The 16949-nt window shown below is 39.3% G+C and overlaps 1 long non-coding RNA gene across 6 annotated transcripts in view; it reads right to left on the bottom strand.

Moving 5' to 3' along the window:
* Positions 1–9149: 9149 nt before the first annotated feature.
* Positions 9150–16949, bottom strand: part of LOC106889352 — a 42782-nt gene continuing 34982 nt past the window's right edge. For 5 of the 6 annotated variants that reach the window (XR_001412292.1, XR_001412291.1, XR_001412294.1 and 2 more), the window contains one exon: positions 9150–9380. This is a non-coding gene — a long non-coding RNA (uncharacterized LOC106889352). Of the gene's footprint in view, positions 9381–14694; positions 15379–16949 lie in introns of those variants that run through there. The other variant, XR_001412293.1, reaches the window with a different exon arrangement.

The raw sequence follows: 16949 nt of genomic DNA, 5'->3' as shown, positions 1-16949 counted from the left end.
TCCCCATCTGGGAAAAGATGAGAGCACTTGCTTCTGTAATATGAATATGTTGGCAAACAGAGTTGCTTTGGGAAGGACAGACCAGCAATCAGGGCTTTGTGTTTCTTTGCCAGTTCTCTGGAGAGACAGGGTTCTTCTGTTTTTTATTTTTGTTTTGTTTTTAGCCTCCCTATGGCATATTTCCAGATGCAGTATAGCCACCTTGGCACCTCCTTTCTCCTTCTTTTAATGCTGTCGTAAGGAAAACTAGCCCTTACCAGAAGCTTTTTGTAGTATCTGCATAATAAAATTGTCCAGAGGCTCCACTCACAAAATTTCAGATTTGCCAAAAAATATCCAATACTTTCTTGAACCCTCAAGATATAATACCAGGGTGTTTTTTTTCCCCTCTTGTGATAGCCTACGAAAATAAGAGAAGAGTTTTGCTATTAAAAAACAAAAATTAAAATCCCCAGAAACTCCTCCTACCAGGCTGGGATTGATCTCTGTTTACCTCAGGGGTTGCAAACTGGCAGGAGAACCTGCCATCTGACCACGGCATGTGCCAAGTCTCACAGACTTCTTCTTGCAAATGAGTCCTTGTACTGTAATTTACTTTCCATGGAACAGGGATGCATCCAGAAAGATCAGTAAGGTGTAAACCTCGATATGTACAAAGCCTCTTTTGTTCTGAACTAATTGTGTTGTTATTTGTGTGTGTGCTAGGTTGGAGATGTCCAAGGGAAAGCGGCCAATAAGTCTCTATTACTTTCATCCTTGGTCACTGTTCATCCATAGGGGATGTCGGTGGTTTTGCCCTCAGGGACATCTAGAATAGGGAACTTCAGGAATTCACAAAACCAATAAACAGTATATCAGTATGAGGGGGGAGAAAGGAGGAGAAGGGTCAGCAGGGGGACTTTGCAGCCTTCCTCACGTCTGGGTCTTGCTCAACATGGTGTGGGTGGAAACGGGAAGGGGGCAGCGTTTTCTCAGAAGGTCTCAATTTACTGAAATAGGTTGAAGAGGTTGAGCCACTTAAAATCAGGTTAGCTTTAGCAACTGTTCGTTTGCTGTGCTTGCTCAGGAAATGTCTGCAGTGAACACCCTTAACCATACTGTATTTTGAAGCGGCCAGATTCTGCTCTCTGTGCTGCTGCTGCAAATCCTGACTGTGTAAATTGTGCCGGATTCCCTTCATTTGGATCCTTAGCAAATTGTGCATGTATTTTATTCACTAACACAGGTTAAAAACGTTTGAATTAGTAAGTAATGGCTTTGGGTTTTCAGCTCTTTTTTCCGGTCATGTAGAAGGTTGGTTCCTCCCCATTCATCCTGCTCAGCATACAAACATACCTAAAATATTCTGGGAGAATCAGCATCCTTGTGGAGAAGGGCTGATCTATGACTTCACTGGGCTACGGAACAAGCCATAAAAGAAGCCATTTTATTAAGAAAACAACAATTTACCATCAGAAATCTTTGCACCATACATTTAAATTCTTGAATTTAGTGCAAAATATTATTTGCACACCAGACTCAGCTCTCCTTATCTCCATAGCCTGAAGTATTCCTTGTGTTGCCAGCTGTACAGTGCATATCTCATTGCAGTACACAGCGCTCTGAAGTGTGCCAAGTAATAAGCTTTAAAGAGAGAAGCAGGACTCAAGCAACACAAGGATGCAAAGCAATATTTTCCCTTGACACCCAAGGTCATGGCATAAAGAAACGTGGAACAAGGGAGCGTCAATTTTCATTGAAGATGCAGGGTGCAGTGCTGCTGTACCAAGCTAACAGAAATAAATTAACGTGATGGCAAACTTGGAGTGTCCTCTTAAAATGTGTTTGTAAGTGCGTGAGTGTGCCTGTGTGGGGAGGATGCTACATTGCTCTGTATATTTTCATGGCTAGCAGACACAGGCGTCACAGACTTAAAAAGAAACACTTTTTAAAGATAATCTGCTCTGCATATACTATAAATACTGACATACAGTTTTGTAGGGAGCTGTGGGTTAAAGAGCTGAGAGGAACAAGTATAGTTTGCTGCCCAGTGAATTACTCATTAATACAGTTTTAACTCATCACCAATTCCTAACCAAAACATACACCCCAGAGGACTTTTCAGGGTTGATTATACTACATTTGTGCCCCTATAAAGCTGGAGTAACTATTGTTGCATTCTGCTATTCTCTCGCCTCCGCAGTGAGAACTATAGGTGTATAGGAAAACAGAAAGAACCTTGTTTATCTGTTTTGGTTTTGCAGTGGTATTCTACAGTGTAAATTAGGAGGAAATGCAGAGAAAGAGTTGGGTTTCTGATTGCTCTGTGCCCAATTTGGAGTCCTATGAAGTCGATGGAAAATCATCCGTTGACTTAGACAGGGTTTGTGTCAGTCCCTTGAATATTATCAAGCCAGCAAGAAGGATGCATAGCATTCACCATATGGCTCCAACTTACTTTAATTCTTTACCTAACATTTCTGAAATGCAGACTGTAAGGGAGCATTCCTTTATAGTTAGAAAGGCGCATGGTGCTTAATTTTAATGGAAAACTCTTTTTTAAACACAGACGGATCCTGCTGTGTTTGACAAATATGTTCCAGAAAGAAGCTCAATCTAGATGTTATGTGTAACTTTATCTTATTCCCTTTTGAGCACTACTGTTCTTGCAAAGTGATCTCTCAACTGCCCAAAGTCATTACACTTTTTCCCTTTCACATTGTACCTCTGTAAATGTCAGGCATAACTACATTTTTATTTGCAGAGATACCACTGCTATGAATGAGTAAAAATTTCCTGCTCCCCCGCCTCCTTCTCTTTACCCTGTGCGCTTTCTGCTAATATGATTTGTTGAACAAATTGTTCCATTAATCTGGGGCTGTTTGACAGAGTGAGAAAATAAGTGCCAAAGTGAGAAGATTCACAAGAATCGGAAATCTCAGTCCCTCTTTCTCAAGGTAAATAGTTATTATATCAGGGTGTCAGACTGGTGAAATGGATGTACTTTCGTTCTCAGTTTGTAAATGTCACTTTTCCTCAGCCCATCAGGGTGACAAATGAGGTGTGGGTTACAGTAAGAGTTCATTCCTTGACAAAGTTCTTGCTGGCTTATTTCAACAGGAAGGTAACCTCCCATTTCTGCCCCCCACCCAGAAGCAGGGGGAGGGGGACACGTCTTTGGTCAGGAGAGAAACAAGAAACAAGGCAACCCGGGCTTGAATAATGCCCAAATTGTTCCATTTGCTGCTAAAACCTGATAGAGGTTTCTTCAAAAAACAAGTCGTGGTACACTTTGTTTGCCTTTCTCCTCTTTTCTTGCTTGTTGTTTTTAGCTAAGAACCATATGACATACTTTTACTGGTGCTTATGTCAATATTTATTGAACAAGTGGTCAAGAGAGGCCACTTTTTAAGCCCCACGCTATCTGATTGTTAATTACCACACTGCAATGTGTTAATGAAGAAGAACACCCTCTTCTTTTGACAGATAATTGATAAGAGATCAGGAGGCCCAATGCCTGACAAGGAACATGAAATGGCTTCTTCGATTGCCCCACAGATCACTGCATTTGAGCAGTCACAGGACTAGCAAAGAGCCCACATGGCTCTTGGGGAAACACAGTCCCAGGTTGAAGAAAGAGCAAAGGATGACCTGAGTGATTTGAGCACATGGTTGCCTTTGATTTCTGAGTCTATGATAACCCTTTGGTCTCTCAGGAAAATAGGATTTACAGTAGCTCGTGAAGTGTCTTCACCGAGGCTAAGCCATCATCTTCAGGACATAGACTTGTGCTTTATTTTGTTTAATGGTCTAGTAACCATGAAAGAAAACTGCTTCTTCTGGAATTTTCCATAATAGTAATTCAGAAAGATATCTGTTTGATGGATTTAATTCTTTTCTTTCAGCTTGTAAGAGCTCTTAGCATTTGGAACTGTCTGATAACTCGATTCAGATTCTCATTTGAGAATGTTTTGTGAGGCGACTGTGTTTGGTGCTCATGAACAAAACCGCTATGAAACAAGCGGATGTGATTTTTCTAGAAGTTCTGGAGAAAAAGCAAGAAGAAAATAACTATGGAAGGATTATTACTTTCTTTTGACTTTCAAATGAAACAAAATTTTCTACAAAAACTAGGAATAAAAGTGCATTTGCAGAATAAAATTTAACTCAGAAGCCAAGCCCCCAGATTAGTAGATTTCTAGGTCTGCAAAGGGTCTGATTCATGAATGAGGGTTTTCAGGCATTGTTGTCTCCTTGGTGGGAGGTGGCTAGGACTGGATTTCACAAATAATCAGAACACAAGTCCTGAAAATGCAACATTTGTAGGTCCTCAAAGATATCCTAGGAGCTACCAAGCAAGCTGAATAAAAAAAGCCCTTGAACATTTAGCAGAGCCCACCTGTGTTTTCTTAGGAGCTCATCGAAAGCAGTTGTTTCCACATAACATTTTGCTTTTGATGAATCAGCATTTTCTGATGAAAATACATTTCATTGCAAAATGTCTGCCTCATTGGGGTATAATCTGGCACATGTCATAAGAAATGAAAAGGACTGAGGGTGAACGGGAACAGGGACCAACAGATCTGGATCTATTGCTTGAACCAAAAGGCTCCTAAATGAATGGCTATCGTAGACTCCTGTGTGCATTCAAACCCTCAGAGGGAGATATTAATTAAATGCATGTTACATGTTTCTTTTCCTGACTGATAAAATGTCAGGCTTTGAATTAGCTTGACAATGACAATGCTTATGATTCAGAAATGGAAATTTGCTTTTCATTATTAAGAAAACCACTGTTCTTCAACACTCACTTAAAAGTAGCTATTTCTACAATCACGTCTGCCATTAAATTCCCATGCTAGAATATTTGTGAAAAATTAACATTAAAAAGGAAACTACACACAATCAAAGCAAATATATCTAATTTTCTCTCTGTGTGTGCATTTCCAATGTATTTATCTCTGTGGAATCCAGGCGGCAGATAATACTAAATTTTGTATGACATCACACCCATTTCAGACAGATCACAATCTCATAAGCATACTCTTATGCTTTACCTAACAGATCAGGGACTAAAAGGCCCTACTGAAAAAGAAATTTCGAAAAACAAATCACTGCATACTGTGACTTTCTTCTTTTTTTTTTTTTTTCTTTAAATGTTCTTCTCTTTTTCTCATCAAGCTCGCTCCTGCACATAAATTGTTATTTGAAGACCTATTTTCTCCAGTACTGGCTAAAATAAGCAGAACAGTTACAGTCAACAATATTCTGCCCACTTTGCCAGAGCCTTCATAATTTATGTCTAACCTGGATAGGAAAAGCCCTTATAAATTTCAACAAATGTCTCATTAATTAACACCCCATCTCCCTAAGCCACAGAGCAGCTGGTGAAAAGAATTGTGTAGGTTGATTCTGTAGATATAAACTAGGTCAACAAGAGGGATCCATACTCACTATTGCAGGCTGATATTTCTCTGGAGGGTATTAATAGTTTCTGGGGTCTTTCAGCTTAGTCTCAAAACTGTTCAAAGTCAACAGTGTAAAGCTGCTCAGCCTATGTACTTAAATTTAAAAAATAAAGCACCACCACAACGCATTACAAGGTTTCTGCGCAATACAATGAGATGGGTCAGATCCTGAAATCCTTACTTAGGCCTCTATCCAAGACAATCGGAGACTTTCTATTGATTTAAATGAACTTTGTATTGTGACCTTTTTCTGGTTAGTGCTTGATCATGCAAACTTCTTACTTTACTGATTACACTATATATTCATGGAGAGTCTGAAGTCCTTAGTCAGGCAAACTCTTTCTTCTTGCCTGTATGATAAATTATCTACAAAGCATTATTCTCTGCTCATTTCTAAATACTCCTTAGCCTATTCAACATGCTAATTTTAGGGTAATTTATTTTTTCTGTAACCATGCACAACTCTAATAAAATTAAATTAAAAATATAAGGCGGGACTGTGAGGAATTAATATTACAGGTCTATTTAATGCAAGGACTGAATACAAGGTGGAAAAATGAGAGGGAGAAAATGCCTCGGAAGCATTTCCCTAACCGCAGATGTCTTGTATATGAAAACCTTGTCTGAAGTCGTCTGAGGAGGCAGGCAGGCAATTTCCACCTATTCTTGCAGTTTTAGTATATCCTGTATCAGGATCAGGTATAGGGAAAGGAGAGGGGAATGCCTAAATGGTGGCTAGCAGTGAAAGATTAGCCATAAAAAATTTAAGCAGGATCCAATCGCAGGAGGAGGGAGTCAATGGGCAGGCAGAGCAGAGGAAGACTTTTCCACACTGGTAGATTCATTTCAAAATGTGCAGAAAGAGGAGCACAAGACCGAAATAAATGAGAGCATGAGGGTGAGCATTTATTGGAAAAGAGGGAAAACAAGTAGGGGATACACTGGGATATGAAAACAGAAAAGCAGTCAGGAAGAAAGTCATAAAGCTCGTCGGAGGAGATAATCCTGACTCTGGTGAAGTCAATGGGAGTTTTGCCATTGACTTCAACAGGGTCGGGATTTCACCCGGGGAGTGTTAATGTGATGTGGAAAGAGATAGGAAGACAGTGTAGATACTCAGAGAGAGAGCAACGTGGTCATAGCATATAACATTAGCATATTAATGGCTATGGCTGTTTTATTTTACAGCTCTGTATGAAGCATAGAGACTATAGGAACTTCAAGAATACTAATATAACCCTCATTATTAACTAATGCAATGGCAGGAAACCTCAAAATAGAGACTTCCCCTCCTTTCCCAACCCCACTCCTATTTTCCCTTGCGATATCTCATGAGGGAGATTGAGTCAGACTAATTTTGGTATTACAAAAAAAAAAAAAAGAATAAATATCATCATGTCCAGTAAACCTAATATATTGATTGAATCCAAGCTGACCACAAAATTTAATTGCAGGTCCATAATTATTTGAGGTTAGGAAAAGTTACATTATAGTTTCTGAGTTAAGCTAAATAGAGCAAGACTTTTTATCTTGAAAAAGAACAAGCTAGGAGGGGGAGGAGGAGTGGGTCAGATATAGGTCTTTAAAATTCTGGCTGGTCTGGAAATGGCAAATAGATAATGAGTGTTCACTGTCTCTAGTAATCTAAGATTTAAAAGTCACCAAATGAAAATAGCAAGTGGTATACTCAAAATAAACAAGATTTCTCTCTTTGTAACACAAAGGCAACTTGTAAAATTCCTTGCAACAAGATTTAGGGGTATTTGCATAGTTTCAAAAGCAATCTATGGAGAAATCATGGAAGAAAACCACCTTGAGAGCTATTCAATGCATAGAGATCTCTTTGTTTGGGGAGTTTCTGAGCCACAGGTCGCTGAAAATCAGCAGAGTATTTTATTAAAATATCCTTGTATTGTTCACAAGATACCTACTCTTATTTGAATCCAGAGAGCACACTGGGTTGTATGGCCCTTAGGTCCAGCATGGTGCAGCAATTCTCTATTCTAAGGCAACGGAGGCTAATTTATTTAAATCAAGCCTACATTTATTTTTTCCATTTTATCAAAATTTCTGCAGGCAAAATCCTGTAATATATTTGCTTGTTCCTTCAAGCATTTCTCAAATATTCTGGAATTACCAGGTGAGGGGTAAAAGTGTCTGCAGGTAAAGGTTGTGTGTGTCAGAATAATTCCACCGGGCAGCTCTGGAAGGTTTGGCTGTGCCACCGCGCACTAAAAGGGGATGAGTGTGCCAAGAAATCGACCGGTTTGTTGGCTGGGTTTTTGCCTTCTACTGGAAATCCACTTAGGAGCTAATCCAAAGCCAACTAAGTCAATGAAAAACTCCCATTAAGTTTAATGGGTTTGGGATCAGGCCCTTAAATCATATGTAGGCAGCTAAATCTGCCAGTTCTTTAAAGATGCATAAATTTACCTGCTATTCCCCAAAGCACAACTGCATCCCTCCAACACCTGTCTGACAGAACTATTGAATATAATAAGAAAACCTTACAGAATCACAAGTAAGCTGTGAACACCAGACTGCCACCAATCTCTTCCCATGCCGAGGTAGTTAGTACCTGGGACTACTAAAAAACTGTAATCAGCAACGGTGCTGAGATATGAAATACAAGTATTCCATCTGTTTAAGCCGAGCAGCTCGCAAAACATTAGCCAACTGCTAAGTTGCTGCTTTTCTATGAACTGAGTCATCCTCATCACACATTCCGCTGGGTTTTAAATGATTGACAGGAAAAAAAGCTAAAAGAAGCAGCTATTTCTTTACATTTAGCTGGTTTGTCAGGGCATTTGAAAACTTCTGGATTAAGGTGAAAATGCTTAAGGATTAAGTGGGGAGTGAAGGGAAAGGGAATGAAAACATTTTAGTGCTGTGAATTTAGAAGTCAAGCAGACATGCTCAGGAGAGCTAGCAAGACCTTTACCAATATGCTGTATCTAATCAACAATATCATTTAGAGTTTTCCACTTTATGGAGGAAAAAAAGTAATGTTTGAAGGTTTCTCTTGCCAGTGCTGTATCTCATCAGGGCCTTAATATACTCAGCATGTGTTTTGCAAAATGAGATTTTGCAAAAATCAGGGTCACCCCTTGCAGCCAGGCAAGAGGTATTAAAAGATATTCATCTTTACAAAGAGTGTCCTGAAATGATGGAAATAAATATAAGTCTCGGGAACTTTTGAGAGAGTTTCCAGGGGCTTGATAGCACCAGAGAGTTGTGAATCATGACAAGAGATGCTAGGAAAGTATTATTCAAAAGGAAGCATTGATGTTAATAAAATTGACGTTAAGGACTGTTGTGAATTGTTGCAATGATGTTGTTAATTACATGAATAACAGGCAGAAAAGAGGTGGTTCTCTGTACTCCATATTTCTCTGCACTGTGGTACACAAAAGGTGATTTGAGGGGGTCAGGAAATAATGATTTCATTCCTTGGCCTGGTGCTGGTGTTCTGTAATGTTCTGAATACTTGGTTTTCTGTGTTTATTTCCCCATCTAATATTTTTGTGCAGGGGAAAAAAAGGAAAAAAAAAAAAAAAAAAAAAAGGACATATTTGCTTGAACACACCCAGTGTTGCAGGGTTTTGACGGTGTGGAGGTTTTTTTTGGTTGTTTGGTGTTTTGTTTTTTTATATTTAGAGGGAGGAAGAAAAAAAAAAAAAAAAAAGAAGGAAAATAAGATATTATTAATTTTGCAGAGAATGCTGGAAAGACCTGTTAGGTAGCGAGCGATTAAAATGTCTTCAACAAACTGTGGAAATTTGGTTTGGAAGATTACAGGAAAAATGTAGAAAGTTCTTCAAAAACTCAAAGTAAGTTTAAAGACCCCACGGAGGAAAACGGCAAGTAGGAGAGACAGCAAGATTTCATATTATCACTTGTAGGAAGATGTTTCTTTTGCAGAGACCCCTAAAGCTGAAAAAACAGAAATAGTGAGTCATTAATTCTCAGCTCAGTTGTTTTCTTTCATGTTTGCTATTCAAAGTAAGTAGTTTATGCCCATTCTGGGACTGGAAACATGTTTATATACACAGTAGCATCATCATCATCATCATAACTGAATAATTTATATTTTAAAAAGCCTTTGCACGCTTTATGGAATATTATAGAGGCAATGCTGCATTTGTTTACCTAAAGGGTCAAACCAACCATTTCCTTAAATTAAATCTATAGAAAATGTCTATAGAAGTAATAAGCCTTCAAAGAAAAACCAGCCCAGCAGACCAAAGATTCTGCAGTAGAACAATTATTGAGAAAGGCATAAATACATTTAATGAAATTAAAACACATGGAAATATCCCAAAGCTTAGGGGGGAAAAACTATGGATGACCGAAGATAATTAACACCTGGGAAAAGAAGTTGAGGTGTTTTCAGATTTATCAGTAAAAATCGATTCATGTATTATCCACACGCAGCAGCTATGGTTCAGGCATCTATCCATCACAGATCTGTTTAATTCTGAACTTTATTCTTGGGGCAAGATCTGAAAACTACTGGGAAATTCAGATTTTGGGTGGTGTGGCTGCTGACGCTTTACCACAGAGCAGTCCCCTAGATTTTAAGGATCTGCCCTTGTCAGGCACCCTAGAGACATGGTTAAAAAAAAAAAAAAAAAAAGAGAGAAAACTAGGGGTTTGAAACATCACATAAACCTAATTTACTGATCAACCAACCTGTAACCTTCCCAAGCCCTGTAAAAAACATGTAGGTTAACATTATTAAATACCACTTAAAAACAGGTTGGCTTTGTTAAGTGTGGCACGATTTTTACTGGGTTTTCTACTCAGCCTGCATTCTGGACCTTAGAAAATATGCCTAAGTACACATAATGTCACTTGCTGGTGTAACCACCTGCCTGCATCCCTCTGTCAGGTTCTTAGCCATTTCCACTTATTCGTAGAACGATATTTTTTCTTTTCTTAATCTGCACATTCCACATGCACTTAATTTTACATGAAAAATTGCATGCATAATTAGGTGTAGTGGCAATGAAACATTCACATTTGAAAATGTCCTGCCCAAACCCATACAATGCAGCAGCACATTTGATACCAAGGTTTTCTAATACATAATAGCCCATTCTCCCTCAGTTTTGAATCTCCTGTTAAATGCCCTGTTTCAGTTAGAAACTGCACAGTAGGAAATTAAAACATGTTGATAGATTGGAAAGTTATTAAGCTTCCTTGCAGTGTTAAACAAGAATTTACAAGAATTCACTCTCCAGATTTATCAGGGATATATTTACAGTACTTGAGTAAGTGTGAATATTACTCACTGGAGATATTTAGTCACATACTGTATCTCTCTGAAGGGAGACCATATTGCATTAAATGTCTCTACCATGTTCTGTAATTTGAAAGATAAATCCTTGAGTGCTGATTAGTCATATATTGATACAGAACATCTATTATTTTGGGTCCATAAGAAGATTTTCATCTCTGTAATATTAATTTCTTGGCTATCATCACGGTTTTTCTTAGCAACCATCTTTCATTATCATAACTCAGGCCACTTGATATTGTTAAATTTCCTCATGTAGAGTGCCAGAAATGACACTGCAGGTGGGGGAGGTAAATCTTACTTAAATTAAATGGTTTGATGTGGGCTTAAAACAAGAGCAGAAATTGCTAAGGTTTTGTGTGAAGTTTTTCCAGTGACACATTTTGTGGCGTTAGGGAGAGAGCTGAGATTCATAGGAGCTCCATTTCCACATCTGAAAAATGGGTTGTAATGTAACTTCCCAGTGACATGGTGAGATGTTGTCTTGATTCCCAAATTACTATGTAATATATTAGTTAAAATAGGTTCCAATAGCTAAAATCAAAAATAGTATTTAGCAGCTCTACTCCCACTGAATTCAAATATCTGACTCTCCTGGATATCAGGTAAAGAAAACAACTCTGTCTTGGGTGTTTATCCTGGTCTAGTTATGAAATGCAGGCAGCAATGGTGACCAGAATGAAGTCTCAATTTAACAAAAGAAAAGGTAAAAAAAATTTGATCATTTTTGTAGGTAGCGAGATATATCAGCTATATCTGACACGCATGGGCTTTGCTCGATACTCAAAGCCATCCTATAGCTCAAAGTTGAAGGTAGGAGCAATTTTTAAGCATTGATTTTTGACTAACCATCAGTGTAGCACTAGATTTTTCTGTCTTTAAATCACAGTTGGGAATGGTATTCTCAAAATAGTGTGCTTGAGTAAGAATTGAAGTTCCATGGAAAGTTACTTTTCACAATGCAATATTGTTCCTATACATTAGAGAAATATCTGTTATCCTCTTCAGTCTTCAGCCCACTTGTCAGGAGAGGAATTGTCATGTTTTCTGGTTTTCTCATTTTTTTTTTTTCTGCTTTCCATTAAAAAACAAACAAACAAAATCCCCAGTAAAATAACTCTGCCCACTAACAGGGAAAGTCTGCACAGGGACCCTAATTTACTTCCCTCCAATGTAAAGGTTGTGTAAGTGTTTCAGGATGAGCAAGATTTATTTTTTTACTAGAGAACAGACACAGCAAAGGCATTCACTGCCAGATGCCCTGATACTGCCCTCCTAACATCTCTCAGCTGTGAGACCGAGGGAGTCAGTATCTCATTCCTCTGCCTTTTCAGCCCTCGTCTCTCTGAGGTGGTAGCGATCACCGTAAAGTAGGCAGCTCCATGTCTTCTGTGATCAGCTGTGTTAGAGAAACCGCTCCAACACCAGCAATTAATTTCTCCTGTTGGGACATCAGGGGCTTCAAGCAGTTCACAAGCACAGCAAAACAAATGGCAAGACTCCCATTTTCTTCCATGAACTTTCTAGGGCAGGAATCAGGTTTTAAGGGCACAAGTGATCATACTGTCTGACTTGCTGTATAATCCTGGAAAGGAGGCATGTCCTAGGCTGACCAGCTAGAGAATTGAGGCCACTGTGCTTTTCTTTAGCAGGTCCTGCAGAAAAACACCACTTTCTTTGGGCTGAATGCTGAAAATTATTATGGAAATAAAAAAAAAAAAAAGGAAACTAACAGAAATGGAAAGAAAAAGGAAATAGAAAAAGGGAGGGGAAGGGAAGGGAAGGGAAGGGAAGGGAAGGGAAGGGAAGGGAAGGGAAAGACACTTCTGCTGCATTAAATTCAGCTGGATATAAACCTGCCATAATTTCAAACAGAAATCTTAACTTTTCCTCCCTCAGTTCACCCAACCTCCTGCCCTGTTATAGTTCACAAAATGTTATCCCAACCAAGTTGAGCTGGCCGCAGACAGATGACCCTCTGAGCACTCGGACCAGTATGAGACAAACCAGCTGTGCCAAATCCTAAACTGAAGCATTGTCATGAGGTTCATCTGTTTTAGATCAAAGGGCTATAGTGTGGCTCTCATCGGAGAGTGCTGGGAATAGGACACCTTAAATCTTTTGATTCCTGCAGTCCCTCAACCTCCAGATAAATTAAAATATTTAATCAAAATGTAATGGCAGTGATCTTGTTTGTACAAATGCTTTATTATCCTGTGCATTTTAACCACAATCTGCCTGGTTCCTAATGCGACCTAAAGAACCAGTCGGCATTTATTACAAATGCAAGGCAGAAAGCTTCTGGCTCAGCAATTAATCACTGACATAGAGGAATTTCTTCTCTCCAGGTGGGGAACCCATCCAAAAACTAAGAAAAATAATCGGGCTAATTAATTCTTATCTGCAAAGAGCAATTAGATAAATGACCTAAAAACAGGCCTGTCACCCCTAGTGAGGTGCTCAGCTTCTAAATAGAATAATGTCTCTTTGCCAGGCCATCTCTGCAGTGAAATGGAGATCACAGAGAGGAAGGGGAAAAGACGGCATGTGGGGAGGGAATGGACTGATAGGGGAGTAGGTTAATTAGAGCTGAGACCAGCCATTGATATATAAAAAAAAAAATATTAAACCAAAGCTCTGCACTTGGATAGATTTGATATGATCCCATCACCTTCAGAGCTATGCCTTTGTGCATCCAGAGGTGCTAAAGAGAGTGAAGTCGTGTCTCCAAGCTACTTTTGAAGAGGAAAACCACTCACCAGGCTTGTCCACCATTGCGTTGCATTTCACCTGGGTGAGTGGCATCTCTGACACAGCACTCTATTAACTTTGAACCGTGCGGCTACGGCGTGGAACGATGGTGCCAAAGTGAGATGCAGAGTACTGTGTTTCAATTAGTTTGCTCTGTCAGACTTCTTTGGTTTTAGTCAGGAAATGTGTAATGCATAAAGCTTCACGAGTGAGCTGAATGAATCTAAGCAGCATAAGTGAGAAGGCAAGAAGAGCATGTGCACATCAGACCTTTGGTCAACTGCATATCACCAGCAAAAGTCCTGCTGTCCTTTCAGATGTCTCTCAGTCAGTCAAAAGGCAGGAGGGGTGATAAAAAAAGGAGAGAAAGGCCTATGGGACAGTCTAATATTCAGAATAGTATTGATTTTTCAACTCTTATTGGTTGTAATGTTTTCTTTTTGAGACATACTGAGCAAGAATGTGGAACATCCTTCTTTGCATATGAGAAGTCATCTTCTGAGGCGATGTCTTTCTCTCCTGTTAACACACATCTTCCTTGCTCTGTGTGCACAAGGTATCATTTCTCTGATCCTGCTGCTCTGCCTACTTATATCATGACACCATGCCATTTCTGATGGTAGGAGACAAAGGGAGACATTGAAGTAATTGATTCAAGCTTATCTAAGTATTTACAGAAATAAGCCTGAATGGCTAGACGTAAAATACTACAGCAGTCAGATTAAGACAATCCACTCCAGTTATAGTTAATCAGGGCTTTAGCCTCCAAGGAGCTGATTTGAGACTAACCAAGTGTTTTTCAGCTCCCAACCCCCACGTCAATCGTGTTCCTCCTGCCTTGGAGCCATTAGTACAATACCAAATACAAATATAAATAACAAGTCTGCAGGTACTTGCAAGTCTGCAAGTCTGCAAGTACTGCAAGTCTGCAGCAAATGGAGCCATTAGTACAATACCAAATACAAATGTAAATAACAAGTCTGCAGGTAGTTCATAGATTTGCTCTGTTGTGGTTTCCAAGACCCAAAGCTTCTTACGATAAAAAAATAATTCACTATCCCAAAAAGCTACAGATGTTGGTAAAAGACCTTTGTTTCTCTCTGAAAACTTGTGTGACCAAGGTTCCTATAATTTATACAAAGCAGATGCCTGCTTAAATGCTTTACTCAAAGCTGTCATGGCTCCTACATCCAAGCAGTTAACAATAAATTATAAGGACTAATGGATTAGATCAAGATGCATGAAAACACTGTATATATTCTTGAGAATGATACTTCACCTACAAAAAAACCCTGAATGTTTGAAGGAGAGATATATATTCCAGTGAAGTACTTTGCTGCTTGCATCGGTTGAAATGCGGCGGCACAACAAAAGCAACCATCTGTGTTTAAACACAAAGGAAGAGACAAGCAAGTCTGTGTCAGTTTGAATTTGTATTTCTCCTCGATGATGTTAATGTGAGGCTTAAGGCAGAGCAGAGCCCACAGGATGCCTAAGGATCCTTCTGTAAGATGGGTGCATGTGTCAGGGATGGACAGCTTAGACCCAGGTCTGAACTTCTGCGGGACTGGGGATGTTCTGGGGAGAAAGCTTGCTGCAGAGTAAGGTTCATTGTCGAGCTTGTGTCTACTTTGTAAACCTTGCCAGAGTTCAAGCAAAAGATGAATAAGTTTGAACGTTTTTTGCACATATCAAAGCGGACAAGGCTCCAGGCACAGGCTGTTGAGGGTGGCTAATTGGATAAATAAATATTGATAAATATCTCCACTTCATTTTTTGCTAAGATGCAGGAAAGTTCTCAGGAATTTTATATTCAGACAAGAATGCGGTCCAGAGTACATACTTGCTAATAATGCTGGTCCACAGAGGTGCTGGGAGAATCTGGGGGGAAAAAATATTGGAAAAACTGAAAAACAAACTGTGAAGTTTGTAGGCAGATTGGTGTTTTCAGATAGTGTATTTTCAAGAAATGCCAGTGTCACATTGGTCAAAGTTCCCAACAGAAGGATTGAATGACATGAATCAACAATATAATGCCAAAAACCAGTTTCACTAATAATTTAATTACATTTAATAAAGAAGAAAATTAAAGGGACAAAGCATCTGACCTGCAGTTTTTCTGCCAAAGTTCTTCCCTTCTATTTCTGAGCTTACTCTAACGTCAGCAAAAGGCCAAACCAAGGCCAATTCTTATCCTGTCTAAAGTACATTGACTGCAAAACATGGAGGATATTTCTACCCACAATAGAATTGCCATTCAGAGCTGCTTGGAATGGAAAATGGTGGGGGCAGCTGGCAATGCAAGGGTTAGTCCCCAGCCCTATGCAAATATCTGCATGGGTTCAGTTTCCAATGTGTGCATGCTGTACAATGATTTGGAGTTAGGAAAAATAACTTCTTTTTTTTTTCCTTGCAACCAACTCAATTATGTTTAATTTATACAGAAGTAGGTACAGCCTCCTTCAGCACCAGAGCGTTAGGGTGTTTTTAATGAATAACTTATAAGAAACAGTCACCTGCTAACAGGTCAGCTTCCCTTTTGTGTTTCATTCCAGTTTCATTAGTAAAGAAAAAAGGCCTTTGATTGGATTAATGGAAATAAAACCACAGGGACTAAATTATAAAGTATCCAGTGGTTATTTCTAGTAGCTCCTACTTTTAACTAGGACCATGATTTTTATCATCTCAGGCTCAAAGCTTTGGTGTATAAGTACAACTGCCTTGGACTGCAACACGGAAAAAGTTTTATGTTAGCGGAAATCACATTTCGTCTTTCTCTCTTCAGTGATGCAGCTCAAGAGCCTCTGGTTTTAAAGATAACGCTCCTACTTGATCCCTGAGCTGCTGGGATTGCTCTCAGCAGAAACTTCTGAGCAGACTCACTTTGGTTGTTTGCTTTTTTGCTCCCCTCTACCTTTCTCCTCCTCGTTTTCCTTCACCGCCACCTTCCAGTGAGGGGCTATTTTTATTTATGTATTTATTTCTTTTCATTGAAACTGCAATATCTGGAGGCGGTTACAGGCAGGACACAGAGCCATATGCTCGGCCTAACTTATATAAACACTGTCCTGGGTGACAGCCTTTCCTAGCCCATCTGCAGCTGCCAGGGAATCCATTATTTTTCTGGTCTCTGGGGAGAAAAAGTTCTTGAGCATCATTACTCCTAGGCAAATGTAACTGACTCTACCATGCACCCTAATTTGCTTGCCATAATTATAGGTCGCTCACCCCCCTTTGCTATTTATAAACCCTTTTTATTTATTTTTTGTACTTATCAATAATGAATGGAGGCTAGTGAATCATGGGGCTGTAATATTTGAATATTATGAAAATGCTAATAACAAGGTATCATAGGCAGCAGCACCCAGGTCTTATCAGCTGGTCAGATGCTCTATTAAGCAGCCAGTGAGGAGTTCAAGCAAATTGGTTATGTTAATGTCCTGTAGTACTTG

The sequence above is a fragment of the Calidris pugnax genome, unplaced genomic scaffold (assembly GCF_001431845.1).
Source record: "Calidris pugnax isolate Ruff unplaced genomic scaffold, ASM143184v1 scaffold70, whole genome shotgun sequence".
NCBI classification, from domain to species: domain Eukaryota; kingdom Metazoa; phylum Chordata; class Aves; order Charadriiformes; family Scolopacidae; genus Calidris; species Calidris pugnax.
Note: the sequence above shows the minus strand (reverse complement) of the source record. Positions and strands in the feature narration are given on the sequence as shown.